The following is a 17,548-nucleotide window of genomic DNA, read 5'->3' on the forward strand; positions in this document are numbered from 1 at the left end:
GTTTATCTAAAATGCCTGTAAATTTTTACTTCCCACAGTCTTTCCTAACTAAACAGTTTCTTGCAGAGGTCCAGGAGCAGGCTTTGCTTGTGAAGCATGTAGTAAAAATGTATTCCTATATGTTCCTTTTTCTGGTTTACTTATAGAGTAGTTCCTTAGAAAAACAAGTCTTTTGACAAATTGAATTAATAAATAAATTAATTGACTAATTCTAATTTAATTAATTAAACAATTAATAGAAATTCTGGTTAGTGCAACGATGAGTAAATAGCCTGGGTAGCTCTCTGGGCTTGTCTTCAGGCTGACACTCAAAGAAATGTATTGAAATTAACATTTCTGCAAGTGACCTGAATCATGTAATTGTTCATCTCTTTGTACTTACAGCAGTAAAGTGGCCTTAATTTTGCATTATTTTCAATTGTCTTAATTTCTCTTATTTTAGTTTATTCTGGAAATTATATAAGTTAGCTAGAACAAAGTAAGTTAAATTCAGAATAAGAATATTCCTAGAGGGATTTAATGCTGTTTAAGGACTGTATAATACCCTCCCTGTGTATTTTCATGTAGTTAAGCCCCAAGCCCTAACCAAAATGTGCACAGCTTGTTAATCGTGGACAAAATAAGTCAGAAGTATTTTCAGGCTAAAGAAGTTCTTTTAAGATCAGTAGGATAATAATGCTGAGAAACTTTACATAAATGGGTTAAACAATTCACTGTAAAAAGTCAGCTACACATTTTAATAGTTCTATGCACAGGAATGTCTTAGTGAATCATATTATGTAGCTAAATTAATTATGAAATACCATATGGAAGATCCTTTTAACAGCTATGAAAAATCCCAAACGTTCTAATGACTAAAAATTTAAGGTCTTATTGAAATATCCAGAGGAGTATTTACACCTGATGGATTGTATAAACATATTGTGTAAAATTTTATGATTTTACACACAAGTTTAATTCTCAAAGACAACTTTTACATACAAATTCTCCTGCACTAAATGCCTTTCCTGAAGAAAGGAGGTATTTGTTGCAGATTCCTTCCATGTTTTCCTTTCTGTACATAAATAACCAATCTTCATGACGAGTCTGTTTACCCTGCTATTCATCCTTCCTTGCTTTAGTAGTGGTAACTGTATATCAGTGGCATTGGCAACTGGAAACACCTCTGCCAAGGGCCAGCTGAGGGGAAATGCTTGCTGGGTACAAGGAGAATAAGGGGTGAAGGCTAAGAAAAACCTGACTTAGAGAGGGTTTGGAATGTTTGACAGTGATAGCAAAATTTAAAGCAGTGGATTTTCCTTTGGTTCTTCTGTATAGAACATTATTTGCTTCCTCTGTAAAGAGCTGAAACTCCTGTTTTGCATAGAAGCAAAAACGTGGTCAAGTCTGCTTAGTTGAAAAGGCAATGGAGAGAAAGAGTAGCTTGAAAGAGTGTCTGAAAGAATGAGTACTACATTTGGTTTGAAATAATTTTACAAGGGAAATTGATGATAAGCAGAAAAGCAGGGAAAAGATCAGTAACTATTGTTATGAAAAGGAAGGACTGACTAAAAAAAATCAAATAAGAGAACCCTTTTTAACCCCTACTTTTACAATTTTTATATTAATGTGGAACCTCCAATATTTCTGTGTTTACTTCCACACCTCACTGTACGCCAGATCTGAGTGAAATATGAGGATATACACCCTATTTGTAAATGGATGACATGCAAATTTAGCTTGATCTGAATATTGTTTAGTATATTCTACATCAGCTTTTTCTTAAAGAACGCACTTCTAGCTGTTTTACTCTGTTGGAGCTTTTATTATTTGATGAAGTGGTTTCAATTGGAAGAGGGAAATCGCAGTGCTTTTGAAATTGAAACGTATACAGGCCTTAAGAGAGTTCTGTTAGACCTTAATCAATAGTTTAAGGAGAAATATAATTAGTTAATTAGGCCTATTTTTCCAGTCTCTGTATACAGAGTTATACTCAAGCTGAGTCAGTAATTTGCTTGCATATTCTCCCTTTCCACATATACTGAATTAAAGAAACTTTTGTTCAGTACAAATACCTGATATCCAGCTTTTCTACATAGGTTGACTTTTTGTATTTTAGGCCAATTTGCACTACCAGCAGAATGATCACATGAAAAACAATGGTTTGCCTGATACAAAGTGCAGTATGAACATGCATTTATGGGAGAACTAAGCCCCACAAGCTATAAAACTAAAGAGAAGGATGGGAAAAGATGCAAAGAGATGGAAAAATGACCAAAATACTACAAATTAAAAGATTAAGAATTGAATAGCTGCTCTTTTACACATATTCCTTAGCACTTTCTCTGCTGTGACTAACAAGCCTGGCAGCTGCAAGTATTACTGAAACTGAATTTTGCATGAGAGTAGTTACAGAAGACTTTCATTAACTTTGGAGTCAGTGAGACTCAGCTGTTTAAATTGTCACTGTGAGCAAGTTCAAGAGGAAATGATCACTGAGCTCGTGTAGCTGCCTGGGGATTTTTTCCACAGCCCAGATCCTTGTGAATATTTCTGTTGGCAAAGTTAGATCAGCCCCTCAGTCCTCACCCCAGATTCCAGTTTGGCAGACCACAGTGTTTAATTCCTTGGAGAATTAAAATTGTTTTACCTCAAATCAGGAAAATATCTGAGCAGTAGTGGTTCCTGATTTTTATTTATTGTTTTAAATTGGGATGAATATATTCTAGAGCCTCAGTCATGCGAAATTTAAACACTTAGTACATCATGTAGAGAAAAATTTTTTCAAACACAGGATGAAGACCACAGAAACAAAGAATCCTTTTCTTAGTATTTGGTAGTAATGCCTATGCATACTAATGTGTATGTGACAGACAGTCAGACCTTACAAGCTCATGTATATGCCATTAAATGGATGAGAGAACAGAGAAGTAATAATTAGAAAGGAGGGTGATAAAGATGTCCTGCAGTTAGCAGTATAAGAAGCAGTATAAGTGTCTTTTATTCTAAGGATCCCCACAGGTACTGGAAAATGCAAGTTTTAAAAAGCAAAATTCCATCCTCTTATGTCTTTACATTTATGTCTTTACATTTTTGTTTGTGTGCTCCAATCCCACTGGCTTAACCAGTTGTCTTCACCACTTACATTAGTTGTGCAACCTTCTGAAAGGCTTAGCTGTGGGATCATGGGAGAGTCCAATTGCATATGTGATGGAATCAACCACAAGGCAGAGAAGAAAATCATGTCCTAGTGCTCTTAGTGCAGGACACTTTTCTTGTTGCCAGTTTTCTCCTCTTCTGTTACAATGGTTCTGCTTCCATCATAAATAAGAGCTCTGCTCCTGCTCTTACTGCTTTCCTCCAGGGAAGAACTAAATACAGCATGGTTTTTCTTCAGTTAATTCTCCATTTATTTCTTCATGGACTTGGTGCACATTTCAGCATCATCCCTGCTTGCTGGGTGCTCTTATGGTGGGACTGGAGTGTCCCTAACACATTCTGAAAATCTGATGGCTGAAGCTATTTCCATGGTCTCGTCTCACTTGGGAAATTAGTAATTAGTTTTCACTAATTACTGCAGCTGTGATTCAGAGAAGCCCTGGATTTAAACATTAGTTTCCACCTGGATGTAGATCTTTAAGAATTTCCTGAAATGGAACCTCTTACCATCCAAACAAATGGCCAGGGTGCAGAACACTGTGTTTTAAAATTAAGTGACTTAACAACTAGTTTTTGCTTATGATTTGAAAATATCACAAAGTCTGTGACTCAGAAACTGAAATAAATTTTGGGTATTTGCCACTTAAATAATGTAATAATAAAATTGTGCTTTGCTATTCCAAGTTCATTAGCAGAGCATGACTACTAAAAGGATGGATGGATTTTTGAGTGGTCACTGTCACATGGTTTTGCTTTACTGAGCCACTTGGAAGCTGCCTTGACGCATTTCAAAAGCCTGAACGTTCCCTCTTTATGTTGTATTTGACACAGTGATGTTGTAAGCATTAAGTCCTTGGTAGAGGCCTTGTGTTGTGATAAGTGTTGTGGAGTTTTCTTATAGTAACTGCACAGGTTACATTATCAGTTTTTAAAATCAGGTTTTAAACCAGTGAAGGACTAAAGTATGAATGTATACTGTGAGAGTTTAATCTTGTACTGAGTGGAAGACTTCAGGCCTCATAAACTTGCTCATACATAAAAAAAAAGTTAGAGGAGGACTGTAAAGGATTCACAATCTCACAAATTTCTGAAAGTAGAAGGGGATCCGACTTATTATCTAAATAGTTTATTTTATTACAAATTAAAATTCTCCTTATTAAGATTAAAAACTGAGCTGAGATCAATTTGCTTCAAGTATCTGTCCTAGAAATGCCTGTGTGCTCAAATATCAATTATGGAGCTATGACCTTTCTACTTTCAATTTCATTAGAGGATTGGCCCTTTTTTATGAAATTTTCATAGAAAGAAATTCTATTTTGAATTACAACACAAAGATTTCATTGAAATACTCAGCTAAATATGCAAAAGAGCTTTTAAATCTGTTCTTCAAAACCCTGGTCTCAGTATTAAGTATGTCACACGTAAGATTTAGGGTTATTTAACAATTGTTTGGATTAATTTTTTCAGTTGAGACTCTTAAGAACATTGAGTGGAAATTATTGCATTATTTGCTCCTCAGCAGAACTGGCTGTTCAGTAACTAGTATATAACTCTGATTTAGTGAATGTGATTTAGAAAACCCAGTTCATTATGGTGATCAATATCAGCAAGCTCATCACTGGCACTGATTCTTTTTAAGCTCTGGCCATTAAACTTGAATTATGTGCTAGTTCTAGGGCAGTTTGTCGTGCATGAGGAAAAGTACCCTTGACCTGCCACTGCTCTTGGCTCTTGTGAAATACAGAGGGTCCAACAGTCCTGCAGTGCTCTGACCCAGACATTTCTCAGGTGTTCTGACACTGCAGCCTCGACAGTTGGTAGAAGGTTGAAGAGGAGCAAAACCTGGTAAAATATTTCAAAACACTTGTTTTTTTAAAAAATCTCATTATATACTGTTTATTATAAATAATGAGTGAACAGCCATTAGCTTCAGAATCAAGATCGAAACATATAATTTCAGAATATATATGGCTGTTTATGTAATATGTGAGTTTCCCACAATGATTTCAGGAATTGCATTCCCTCTTATCTGCGCCTCCTTGAATTTGTGATGTTTTGCTGCTTTCCACAGGTATTTGTTTGAAGTGTCCTATTGCCTTTGGTTAGGGGTGCAAGACAAGGGAGATGTAATCCTACTTAGTACTTATTCTTACTGCTTGATTGCTTGCTTTCTTTTAGTGACATTAGCTGAATAGATGGAAGACCTGTTATGTAAAGCTGTTTACTCAACACAGCTTTGGAAAGAATATCACTGTGATATAAATAAACTCATGTTACAATTGCCCAAATAGATCCTGATAATGAAATCCAGGCATAACCTATGAGAGAATGCGTAACCATTAATTAGATTAAGCTTCTTTAAATTCCAAGACCAGCATATGGAAAGACAAATGTATGAAAGAGGAGAGTAAATAAAAGAAAAGGAAAGTAAGTAAGTGACAGGATGGGAAGAAAAAACCCTCAGAGAAAAGGCTGCCTGTGGCCAAGGAGATGAGATAAGGTTCTTGAAAGGTCTCTGATGGCTGTTGCAGAAGAAAGAGCCATTAAGTTCAGAGAATTCTGGAAACATCTGGTTGGTAAAAAAAAAGGTTTCTTAGAACTCATCATGTACAGGACAATGTAGAAGTTGGCATCCTTTGGATTATATACAAATAATTCAATATTGCAGAAATGGGTTGAAAAATAAGAGATACCTCTAAGGGGTGAATCATGCTACTTAACGTTAAAACACAACAAGGAGTCTTACTTTATGTTAGAGAACATGGCTTATCAAGCCTATTTTCAATGCTCTTGAATTCCTTAAGATCTTAATCTATTCTAAATTAGCTGTTGTGAGGGCTGGATGCAATAATATGTTGTGGAATTTTTCACCATTCTTCCATTGCAAGGAGGTGCTTCAATAGTGGGCTGTCAGATTTTTAACAAGGGTCTGCCACAAAAACTTCTTTGAACTACAGGTAACAGTAGGTGGTAGGAGATGAAGAGAGAATAATTGTGAAAATGGACTGTTTGAATAAAAATATCTTCCCTTCAGCTGTAATCAAGGATGAAAGAACTGCACAGTTGTTTGGGTTTGTGTTTTGTTCTTTTCCTTTAAAATAAGGTAGGTGACTGCACTGACAGCATATGGCTTGATAGAGGCTGAAAGGTGAAAAACCTCTCCTAAGGTTTTCTTCCCAATACTCTTGAAACTTCTTGCCATTTGGTGCAATCTTACTCATTTTAAAGAAAAAAAAAAGTGCAGTAAAAAAAGAAGCAATGTCTGGCAAGGACAATTTAGCAGGGAAATTATTTCTAATTTGAAGTGGAATTTGAACAAAGAACTCTTGAAGTGCTGTGGTGCCTTCCGGCCCCTCACCAAATGAGCATGTCTGCTAATTTAGCTGGCTCTTCCTCCATCCACAGCAAGTTGGAAAGATAGTTCTCTTTTCCCTTCAGCCTTTTGGTTGGTCTAATTGAGGGCAGTGAACTACTTTTTTCTTCTTATGAAAGACACTTTAATAAATGGTTTCCACTTTGGACATTTTTAAGGCTTTTCAGCTTTAAATGCTCTTCTCACAAGTTGGTGTTATTTTAATTGCTCCAACATATTCTTAACTTGATCTGAGGTCTTTAAACAAGGGAGAACTCTTAGATATATTTCCTCTAACTAATAGATACCTCTGCCATAGAAAAGCATATGTGAGTCAGATATTTTATTAGACTTGATAGGCATGTATATGAAAGATATTTTGAGAAAAAGAAACAGACCTTTTTTATTATTTAGTGTTTACAGTGCAAAGAGGACTCCAACACTCATATCTCTTGAAGGATTATATCAAGAAAGAAAAACATGACAAAGGCATTAACTTTTAGGAGACTTTTCTAACCAAAGCCAGCCTCATTTAGGATTGAAGCTATGCACATTTCTTGTTGGGTCAGGAAAGAACTTGTATCAGCTCACTCCTTTGAAAAACACTGACAAACCTTCGTTAATTTTCAGGAGGACTGGAAAATAAAATGTCATACAGGTATCTCTAATACAGTTTGGAGAAGAAGGAGAGATGATTCAGCTGACTTCAGTCAGAGGTCAGATACGTAACTGACTTTGAGCTCTTTTCAAACCAGTTCCAGAAGAAGACTTTGGGTCTACAGATTACATGTAGCAAATTGTGTTTATGACTACTGGCACTGAATTTAAAGCCCAGTTTGGCAGTCCATCTGCTAAATGGCAAGAGTTAGGTGTCTGAGGAAAATGGTTTAAAAAATATTAGAAAACAATCAAGAGAAAGACACTGAAAACTGGAGTGCATCTAAAAACCCACTTCTTTCTAGATTTAATGATCTGCCTTACCTATCCGGAGACTCAGGGTCTCTCTGGCTGGTTTTGGCATTGTTAACTGTTAATTTTGTAGCAGTTAATAGGTTATGAAATATAAACCATAAAGAATTTAATCACGTCTTCCACGATTAATTTGAGCATTCTATGCTGCAGAACACGGGCTCCCCAGGGAAGTGGTTACAGCACCAAGCCTGAGAGAGTTCAAGAAAAGTTTGGAGAATGCTCTCAGGCACATGGTGTGGCAGCTTGATGGAGTAATGGGTGCTTTCATAGCATTATGTCAAGGTGGTGTTTCAGGGTGTGGGCTTAGAGGATACAAGGGAGTAATGGCTGCTGCAAGGGTGTTGGAGGACTCTGAGGGCTTGAGGGAACCCAGCCTGGACTGGACTTGTGTATTGGGAGCTTTGTGGAGGATTTTTTGTCTTCAAGGAATTACCAGAATCTTGAGCAGACAACATCTCTTCCACTGGGCCTCATACTTCAGGCTGGAAAAGCCCATGTACTATTAATGCAGCCTACATCCTATCTGTGCTCGTTAGCTGGAATGAGTAAAAGAGCTCTCCATGGACAGGATTTGCTCTGGGCAGTGAGCTGTGACAAAATCCACCATCCCAGGCTGCAAGAATTGAGGGTGCCCTGTGACTGAGGTCATGTAAATTTACTTGTTGTCCATATGCCTTTTCTCATCCTGTCTCATTGAAGCAGTTTTCTTATTAAGCTGCAGGTTCTTAGGCCTTATTGAGATACAGAAAGAATCCTGCACTTTCTCTCAATCCACCCCTCCCCAGAGCAGAACAAATTTTCAATATGGATCACTCCTGGGACGAATTGTCTAAAGGCAGCTAAAACTGCTTAAGGTGTGGATAATCAGAGAGCAGGACCCTAAATTATTCATGGGGATAAGTTATTTAACTCTATAAGTGTACTCATTGTTTAATACATAGCCATAACCAATTTCAAAACAGTTTTTAACTTATGGGGGGAAATGTGAGATCAAAGTGCAATACATTATTTTAGTGGTACATCTTCTCTTCTACAGCCATCTATTTCACAACATACAATCTCCTTGTTTTCATTTCACTACTTCTAGAAATTTTCATCTCATATGGGAAGGTATTTTATGGACAAAATTTACAGGAATAAAAACAGAAAACAATTTACCTCACATTTAGATCTGAGAGAGTCTATAAATTTTTATACACTTCAGATTAGCACCAGCCAGGTTTAAGTTTGATGTCTTTCTAAACGCATTGCTTCTGACACAGAAATACTAACTCTTGCACAAGCAGAAAGTCTCCAAAGACTTACAGCATGGATCTAATGAAAAATAAAAATGATTTTCACTTCTGCAAACTCTCTGTTTAGTTCTGATTTTATGTGTCTTAAAAGGATTCTTCAAAATAACCAATCTATTTGTCTACATGATAAAATTGCTCCATTGCACAGCTGAGACCAGGACTTAAGCATGAATTACAGACAGAAGGTAAGTCTTGACAGCACTGCTTATTTGAGTGTGGATGTTTTAAAACCCAGTTAAAGTATGCTTGAAACACAGTCATTTCCCTGGCTTGTTATTACAGATTCCAAAAGGGACTGTTCCAAGTATTTTAACATTTGAAGTGTAAAATGAGACACCACTGATCATTACTAAATTTGAGATAAGGAGAATTAGTTTACCTCAAGGGCTTGTCTGTAACATGAGTGTTGTATCTCTACAACTAATATGACAACTTTCTTCATCCACCCAGAAGAGGCAGAGCAGGTTATTTTTCTATTCAGAATTGCACTGTTATTCAGAATTGCACAGGTAGAGAATGTAGTTAATTAGATGTGCAGTTATGAAAAATCCCAATTACTGCATTATGTCTAGTATCTTCTTTCCTCACAGTTACAATACTCTTTGGAGTATTGTATATATAAATGTGATAAGGAAATGCTAATTAACTTTTTAAAATATGATATAGGAGAAATTTCTGACATTTTTCACTAAACTTCTCTACTTCATGAGCTTCTGATACTCTACTATATCTGGTTAACAGCAGCTACCAGAAAAGTTAGCTGGGTTTTCTTGGCACAAAAAATGGGGCTTCACTTTTTATTCAGTGTGTTGTTGCATTGCAGAAAATGAAATAGGATTTAAAAAAAAACCCAATAATTTTTGGTCTTTATCAGAGATGAACTTTTTCCTCTCCTTTTCACCCCACCAAAGAACATGGACTGAATTATGCATTCATAAGCTTTTTGGATGCTACAACATTTCGCTGGTAAATCTTGTATCAGAGAAAGCTTGCATCTAAGTACTCACTAAACCACCCATCAGAAAGTGTTGTTATGATTACACCAGATCTCAACAAGCCAACCAACATTAAATGCTGTCATAAGCTGAAGAGGGGAGTAGTGTATTTGAGGGTGAAGGAAAGTAATTTCCAGGAATTTATAACTTGACAGTTACTTTTGTAATTTCATTTTCAAATATTAGCAATCTGTGATAATTAGGGTCAAAATTACCCAGCCTGAATTTTCTTCTGGAGCCTCAGGTGAATGAAATAATGGAACAAATTGGACTTGGTAAGAGAAAAATGGCCAAAGCTTGCATGAAGCAAGAAGACATAATTCACTTTTCCCTAGCTTACCATTGCATTCGGAATTTTTGTCAACAGTGCTTGAAAAGAATAGAACTGGATTTTAAAAAAACTTGTAGAAGCAAGGCAGGACTAATAATAGATTTATTTACTCTTCTTGCATCACTGTTTTAGTATGAGCAGTCCTACAAAACCAGAATCTGGATTGTATTTTGCTAAATTCATTGGCAAATGTTGTCCCTGGCCTGAAGAGTTTCAAAACCACAGCTTAAATCTAGTCAATTCAAAAAAAATGAGAAGAGAATGCCTGAATTTATTACAGCAATGTTATAGATTCCAATGCATCTTGAGAGCTCTGACTCAGATGAAAATATGATGTTCTATTACAAATAAACAGAATCTGCTACTCCAGATGCTGTTAGCTTTAGCCTCCACTAAGTGGGTTTTACCACCTGTCATATCATTCCAACTGCTATGATTTTATAATTCCCACTATCCCTTTCTCTGCTCTCCTATGAAGACAAGCTGAGAAAGTTGAGGTTTTTCAGCCTGGAGAGGGGAAGGCTCTAGGAAAGATCTTAGAACAACCTTTCAGTGCCTAAGTGGGGTCTGCAAGAGAGCTGGAGAGGGACTTTTCACAAGAGCATGTACCCTTTTCATAGGACAAGGAGTTAAGCTGGCAAGACTGTAGATTTAGATTGGATATTAGGAAAAAATTCTTTACTGTGAAGGTGGTGAGACATGGGAACAGGTAGCCCAGAGAAGCTGTGAATGTCACATTCCTGGAAATTTTAAAGGCAAGTTTGGATGAGGCTTTGAGCCACCTGGTCTAGTGGAAGGTGTCCCTGCCCATGGTGTGGGGATTGGAGGTAAATCATCTTTAGGATTCTTTCCAACTCAAACCATTCCATGACACTTCATGTACACAGACAGGAGAATTTGGGTCTGACCAGCTCCTCAGGATACTCTTTTCCCAAGAATACCCAATTTTCGTTCCAAGGCTCCACAAACATATCAGCCCTGATCCTTCCCTTTCTATTTTCCCCTTTATTCCACATTGTGGCTTTTCCTAAGTTTCATATAAATCTTCCAGCAAAAGAAGACACTTTTAATTATCTTTTTTGGTCAAAAAGTCAGTTTCACAAAACAGAATTTGTTTGATGCGGTTTTTGTGTAAACTCAAGATGTAGACAGCTAGAACTGCATACCTTTGAAACTCGCTGCATCCTTATATTCTCCAAATCAAAACTTTCACTGCACTTTTGTCTCCTTAGTGGGCCCAAACTGACCAATATCCTCTGATTTTCAGTGGGTAAAATTTACCTTGTCTTATCCTGGTTTGAGTTTGTGTGGGCAAAATTTGCTTGACCCTGTCCAATGTTGCTCAGTACCCTCTCAGACCAGAAAAGGCAATTGCTGTAGCTATTCCAATCCCTTTAGTTAGAGTTTTGCATTCTTGACTCCTCTACAACTTAGCAAATTACTCCTTCATGCATTCAACTTCATCCAAAAGCCAATGCATGAGCTTCTATCCCCACTTGCTCAGTCTTTGTCTGAAGCAAAATTATGCAACACCCGTGTGACTAATCTGTTGTGAATAAAGCCCAGACTTATAATTTCTGCTTCTTCTCCAAAAGTGGACTTTTGAGGATACTCCTTGAATGCTTTATGCCAAACATGACGTTTGGATATTCATGCAATTAAAACAGGGGCCTCCAGTGCTTTTGGCAGCTTTGTTTATAAGTCCAGCTGCATTTGGCTTGCTTTTAATGCCGCAACCTCCTTTTGCCTCTGACTTCTTTTCTTCTGTCTTTTAAAACCAATAAAATGATTGACTGAAACAATTTAAGTGATCTATGAATTTTCCAGTAATTATACCTATTTCTCCAATTAATTTGCTTGTAAATCTTATATTGATTACTGTCAATTTCATCATGACCTTAAACTCTGATCTGTTTTTTCTCTGAAGGTCAACATGTTAAAGATGTTGATAAGATGGTAGATAGTGAAAGGTAGCTATGCTTGATGGTGTGAGATTATCATGTATTGACAATAGAAAGTGATTTTAAAGCACTCTGGTGCATTCCAGCAATAAGTCAGTGAAACAAAGGGGAACAAAGAAGGTGCTGCTTGTATGAGGGTTGTGAGGACCTCACATAAGGAATCTGACTTTTTTTAATGAGACTTTTTTGCAGAAAGATTTTTTGTGTGTCTCTTGCATACTTTACATGCACTCTATTCCACGGCATTAACATCAACATGACTAATTTATAATGTGTGTTTTCTGTAAGTTAGGTTTCACTGAATTGCAGAACCCCAGGCATGCTCACCTCTGCCTCAGGGGAGCAACTGTGAATTGCCTTTGCACAGGTGCTGTGGGGTCTCATTTCCTGGGAATGTACAGCCTAACTCTTCCACACATGTGATGGTCAGTGATGCTTCCCTGGACCAGACCCATGGCATGCTTGCTGGGAATCTGGAGCTTCTGGGAATTGATGGATTCTCGGAAACCTAGGATTGTGCAGGAGGTTTGGTTATGGGTGGAAACCAGGCTTTGATGGCTGGTTTTAGTGGAAACTTATGACAAATGAAATCCCCATGGAATACAACAGTAGAAAGTGAGTGGGACATGAATCCATCCTAGAATAGTGCTGGCAGCCTTACAGTAGTGGATTTGGCTGCCTGCTGCTCTATGATAAGCTCTTGAGGTCAGTTTCATAAAGTTCTGCCCAAATTCTCAACCTAGATTAAAACCCCTGAACTAGGTTTCCCAGTTTTTGGATCCCTCTTCTTTTGACTTGATTGCTTATGGGGCATGCTTGGAGATCTGATTTACAGTGACACCCTGATTCTCAGCATGTCACTCACTGCTGCATTTCTGCATTTCACCATGCACACTCTCAGAAAGCCATGGCATTCAGAGTGATACTCTGCTTTCCACCCTCTCCATCTGTAGTCTACCCTGCACACACTCATGAAACCTAGGGCAGGGACAGCAGTAAAATTATACCTATTTACCATCAAAGGTGATAAGTGATAATTAATAAGAGCTTTAAAATATTAGAAAGGATGTCTTCCCCTTACTACCTTTCAGAAATGTATTGCAGCTGCTTAGTCTTAGGCCATTATAATCACATTAGTATTATGTGCCCCTAAAAATCCAAGAAGACCCTCAAGCACAGTTACCTCTATTGATTCTCTGCTGAGACCTCTGCACAATCTGCTGGATTCCCATCTTCTCAGCACAGCTCCACGTCCCTTAGTTACTCCCGCTCCCCCTCAATTATTTGGAAGTTTAAGAACAGCCTCAAAAAGAAAGGCATAATTATTTTTGGGCTATTCCTAATGCTTGTGAAGGTGTTCTTACAGATGAGTATGAAGACACAGATCTCTAAAGCCACCTGCCTGGAGGTGAGATAACCTGCTTCTGCCCTTTTGCTGTTTGTACATGTTCAGGGGACTTTTAGCCTTGCATGAAGGGTTTCACTCTTTGCTTAGTTCTGTAAAATTTCATGACAGACGTGAAACGGTGCAGTCTGGTGAATAGGAAGCAGGACAAATAATACAGATAACTGCATTTCTAACAGTTGTGTTGATAACTTGGGCAGTATAATTTCAAGTTTTTTGGTCTGGAGGAAACATGGAATAAGGCTTTTTCACAAATCACTGAGATGAAAATTGTACATGAAATTTAGGATCTTCTCTTTATAGACAAAAATTTCCACCCTCATCTCAGCCAGCACGAGAAGCTAGGTAAGCACTCCTTTACAGCTTCAGAGTGGAGTCACCTGCTTTCCAAGAAGCCCTGGGTGCTCTTCCAAGAAGCTCTTGGAGCCTTAAGCAAATCTCTTGAGCAGTATCAGAAAGTTAGTTCATCTGGGTGAACTGAGGGAGCAGTAGCCAGCATGGGGCTGAGTGGTGATAGGGAAGAAGGGTGTGGAAAAGAGAGTCATAGACACTTCTATAGCAATTATTGTGTTTAAAACACTTGAAAAAATGACATAAAAGCCATAAAAACAGAGGACATAAACCTCAAGTGATTTGAATTTGTAATGCTCTCCATTACCATGGGTAATGTGAATCTTTAACTGCAGAAAAGGATTCACATTTTGAAAGATATTTTTTTTCATTTAAATATTTGTCCCCTATGCAATAAAACATGGATGGAGACAATTTGTTAATCTCAGCTTCTGGAATCTGCTTTTAATTAATTTGACTGTTGTTCATAACAATACTTTTGGGAGTCTGAGTATGTCTTATTTGGTTGCCATCATCAAGTCAAAAAGTCATTGCAGAGAACCTGGTTTCAGTTACTTGTGTTGTCTTGCTGTCATTCTGTTGACATCAAAGAAATGATTCCCAGTTTATATCAATGTGAAGCAAACTAGTCTCTGCCCAAAAGCTGTGAATTGCCCCTGTGATCACAAAGTACACGACAAATTGAGAGCTTGGGAAGTGAATACTTGAGGTGTCCAATGAGAAAAAAAAAATTAAACATTCTATAAAAATTATTGTTTTGAAATACCTAATATCATATGAAAAGTCAGAAATTCAGATAACATCACTAATTGGTCTACCTTGAATCTCCCAGCATGTCTGTACTTTGCTCACATGTCCCATTTTTCACCCAATGGTGTCAATAAAAAGCTGGAAGTTGACAGCCTGGGTCAGATCATTCAGTTCTGCCTCTGGCAGTTGTCAAAACTGAATATGTCACAAGGCCCTTCTCAAAACAACGTATTTCCATCTATCAAATCAGCAGCTGTGATGGGGCCAAAAGAAGCCTTTCCACCCATTTGACTCCCGTGGCCTGGCATTTGCCAGGCATTCAGACACAATTCATGGCCTCTGCTTATGGCATCTGGGAAATTTCGGCCAAAAACTGCATCCAGAACTGTTCAGTTTTCAGATGAATTTCGTGTGGAGTTAAACCAACATGTGGACAATTTATTTACTGTTACAAATGAAGAGGGATTAATATTTCTGACTCCTGTCAAGATGCATCAATGCACTAAATAGAATGGGCTTTCCCAGTAATTTTTGATGTGTTGTGCTAGGAATATGTGAAAAATCTGTGGTAATGATGGGTCCCTCTTGCCTTAATATAGAAAGGAAAAAAATATCTGGAGGATCTTTTTGCTCTCTTCCCCTTCCTTCTCTGAATAAAATAGTGCCCAGTTTTCCTATCCATTTATATATCATTTCACATCTTGATTTTTAACCTTAGTTTCATTCCTGGAATGTACCACTTATTAATTTTGGTGAAAATGGAACAAAGACTCAACAAGAGCACTTGGACAGCAATTCTTGTGCTTTATTGCTGTTATATTACTTGTGTCAAGTAGGAGGATTAGGACTAGCAAGCCAACAAGCTTCCTATTGGTGACATGTGTCCCAGACTGGGAATGTCTGTTCAAGGGAACTTAGGAATTCCACCACCACAAAAATCCATAGAGACGTAGCCTAAAATGGCTTTGGGATGAGGCCCTGCCTCATTGGTGATAAGAAATTATTGTGAGATCATTTTACTTTTATAAAATATTCAATAAATGCATTTTTAACGTATTTATTTTGAAACATTATCAAAGGATTACATAGAAAAGGAAAAAAAATTGAACATTTCTATCAGTATTCATTGATTTGTTGATTAATTTTGTTAAAAATCTAATTTTTTTCCCAAATCATACTTTCCAAATTATTTATTTTGACATATACTGAGCATAGATTGCCAGATGTTCATTGCCACTGACAATTTTACTATTTAGTATTATACATCAGCCCCCTATGTAAATGTCCTTTAGGAAAAACTTTCCTGAATTAAAAACAAATTACTTTCTTTTGCCTATAAATCTTGCTCCATTTCATTATATTTGTTTATTTTATGTTGCCTTCACAGGATGTGATTTCTTCATGACCCTAAATTTGTCATTTCACAACCAAAAGATTGTTTTCCTGGCTGTTTGACTTTCTGCTTGATACACTTTCTTGAAAGTACCCACATTTGTTTTTGTTTCATCTGTGTTCAGACACATCAAAGTTGTTTCCCTCTAATTGGCAGAGCTGCTATTTGAGTTTTGTGATCAGATCTTTGGATGCACTTAAGGATAAACAAAATAAATTGCTACGGGGAAGCAACAGGGAAAACAAAAGCTATTATGGAATAAAAACACAGGAAATGAGTGGCAGAAATGTCATGTAAGAGTACAAGGATGAATTGTTTGTACTCATGAGTTAAAAGAATTCAAAGTGTATACTGTTACTAAAGTGGATTTTGAATGAAAATTTATGTGGCTTTACAGGCAATGTGTCTTTTACAATGGAAATCACTAGAGTAGGAAATATGCTGCATATCTACTTCTATCCTTAAGTGCTTTGAACAAAACCCCAGCAAGCCTGATCATTTAAGATTACTGATACATAAGACAGCACTTATATCAAAAGCAAAAGAAAGTTGTTCAGTGACAGGCAAGACCTGAAGCACAAGACCTATTTCCTTTCAAAAGAAATTTATACTTAAATTTGCAAACTTGGAACAACATGTTCTGCACTTTCCAAGAGAAGGAGCAAGAAATACAGCCTGTGGTTGATAAAGGCCGAGTTCACACCACATTTGTATGGAAAACCATTATGAAATGAATTGTGTATAGTAAAAAAGAACTTCCTTGGTCAGGCTGTAATTCCAGTTCATGTTGGCTATTATAATAATTCCTCATTATTTTTATGCCCACAGGCCACAACTAAGGAAGACAGCACACACCTTTAAACTTCTTAGGTGACCTTCCATTTGATTGAACTGTCTTCTGATCTTCCATTTGATGCTGTCTTCTGCACAAAGCACAGTTCCATGGAATAAGGAGCTATAGCTAAGCACAGAATCTGTACTGCCATGCAGACCAGGTCAAGAATTGTCACTGTTTTGCTGGTGTCCAAAAGGAGCAAAGTACTAACTTCAGGCTTTTGAATAGTTTTCAACTTCAAACAAAACCAAACCATTGATAAGCAATGGGAATAACTAGGTCTAGAAAGTATGAAGAGTTGGAAACCAGAAAAAATCCCAACAAAAAACCCTCACAACAAAACACCAAAACTAGGAGAGGTGAGTTATTGAAGACTGGCTCAACACTTCCCAGAAAGGAGAATATTCTTGAATCAAGAAGATTTTTTTCCTAGCTGTGCTATGTCTCTCAGAGTTTCCTTCTGGAGTAGATGAAGTTTCAGGTCTCTAGGTGTCACAGGCTCCCCAAAGGTGACCCAAAATATCTCTGAGACTGAGAGTCGATACTGAGAAGGAGATGTGGGTCCTGTATTAATGCAGATTCCCACTGGTCACCAAGAAATATTTTCACTTTGAAGGTAGCCAAGCACTGAGAGAGAGTGACTCAAAAAGTTAGTGAGATCTCCATCCCTGGAGAAGTTCAGGACTTGGTTGTGTGTGGCCCTGGTCAAACAGCTTTCACAGGTCCTGCTTTGAGCAAGAGGATGGAGAAGGTGCCCTCAGGGGTCTCTT

Source organism: Molothrus ater, chromosome 1 (genome assembly GCF_012460135.2).
Source record: "Molothrus ater isolate BHLD 08-10-18 breed brown headed cowbird chromosome 1, BPBGC_Mater_1.1, whole genome shotgun sequence".
In the NCBI taxonomy this organism is placed as follows: domain Eukaryota; kingdom Metazoa; phylum Chordata; class Aves; order Passeriformes; family Icteridae; genus Molothrus; species Molothrus ater.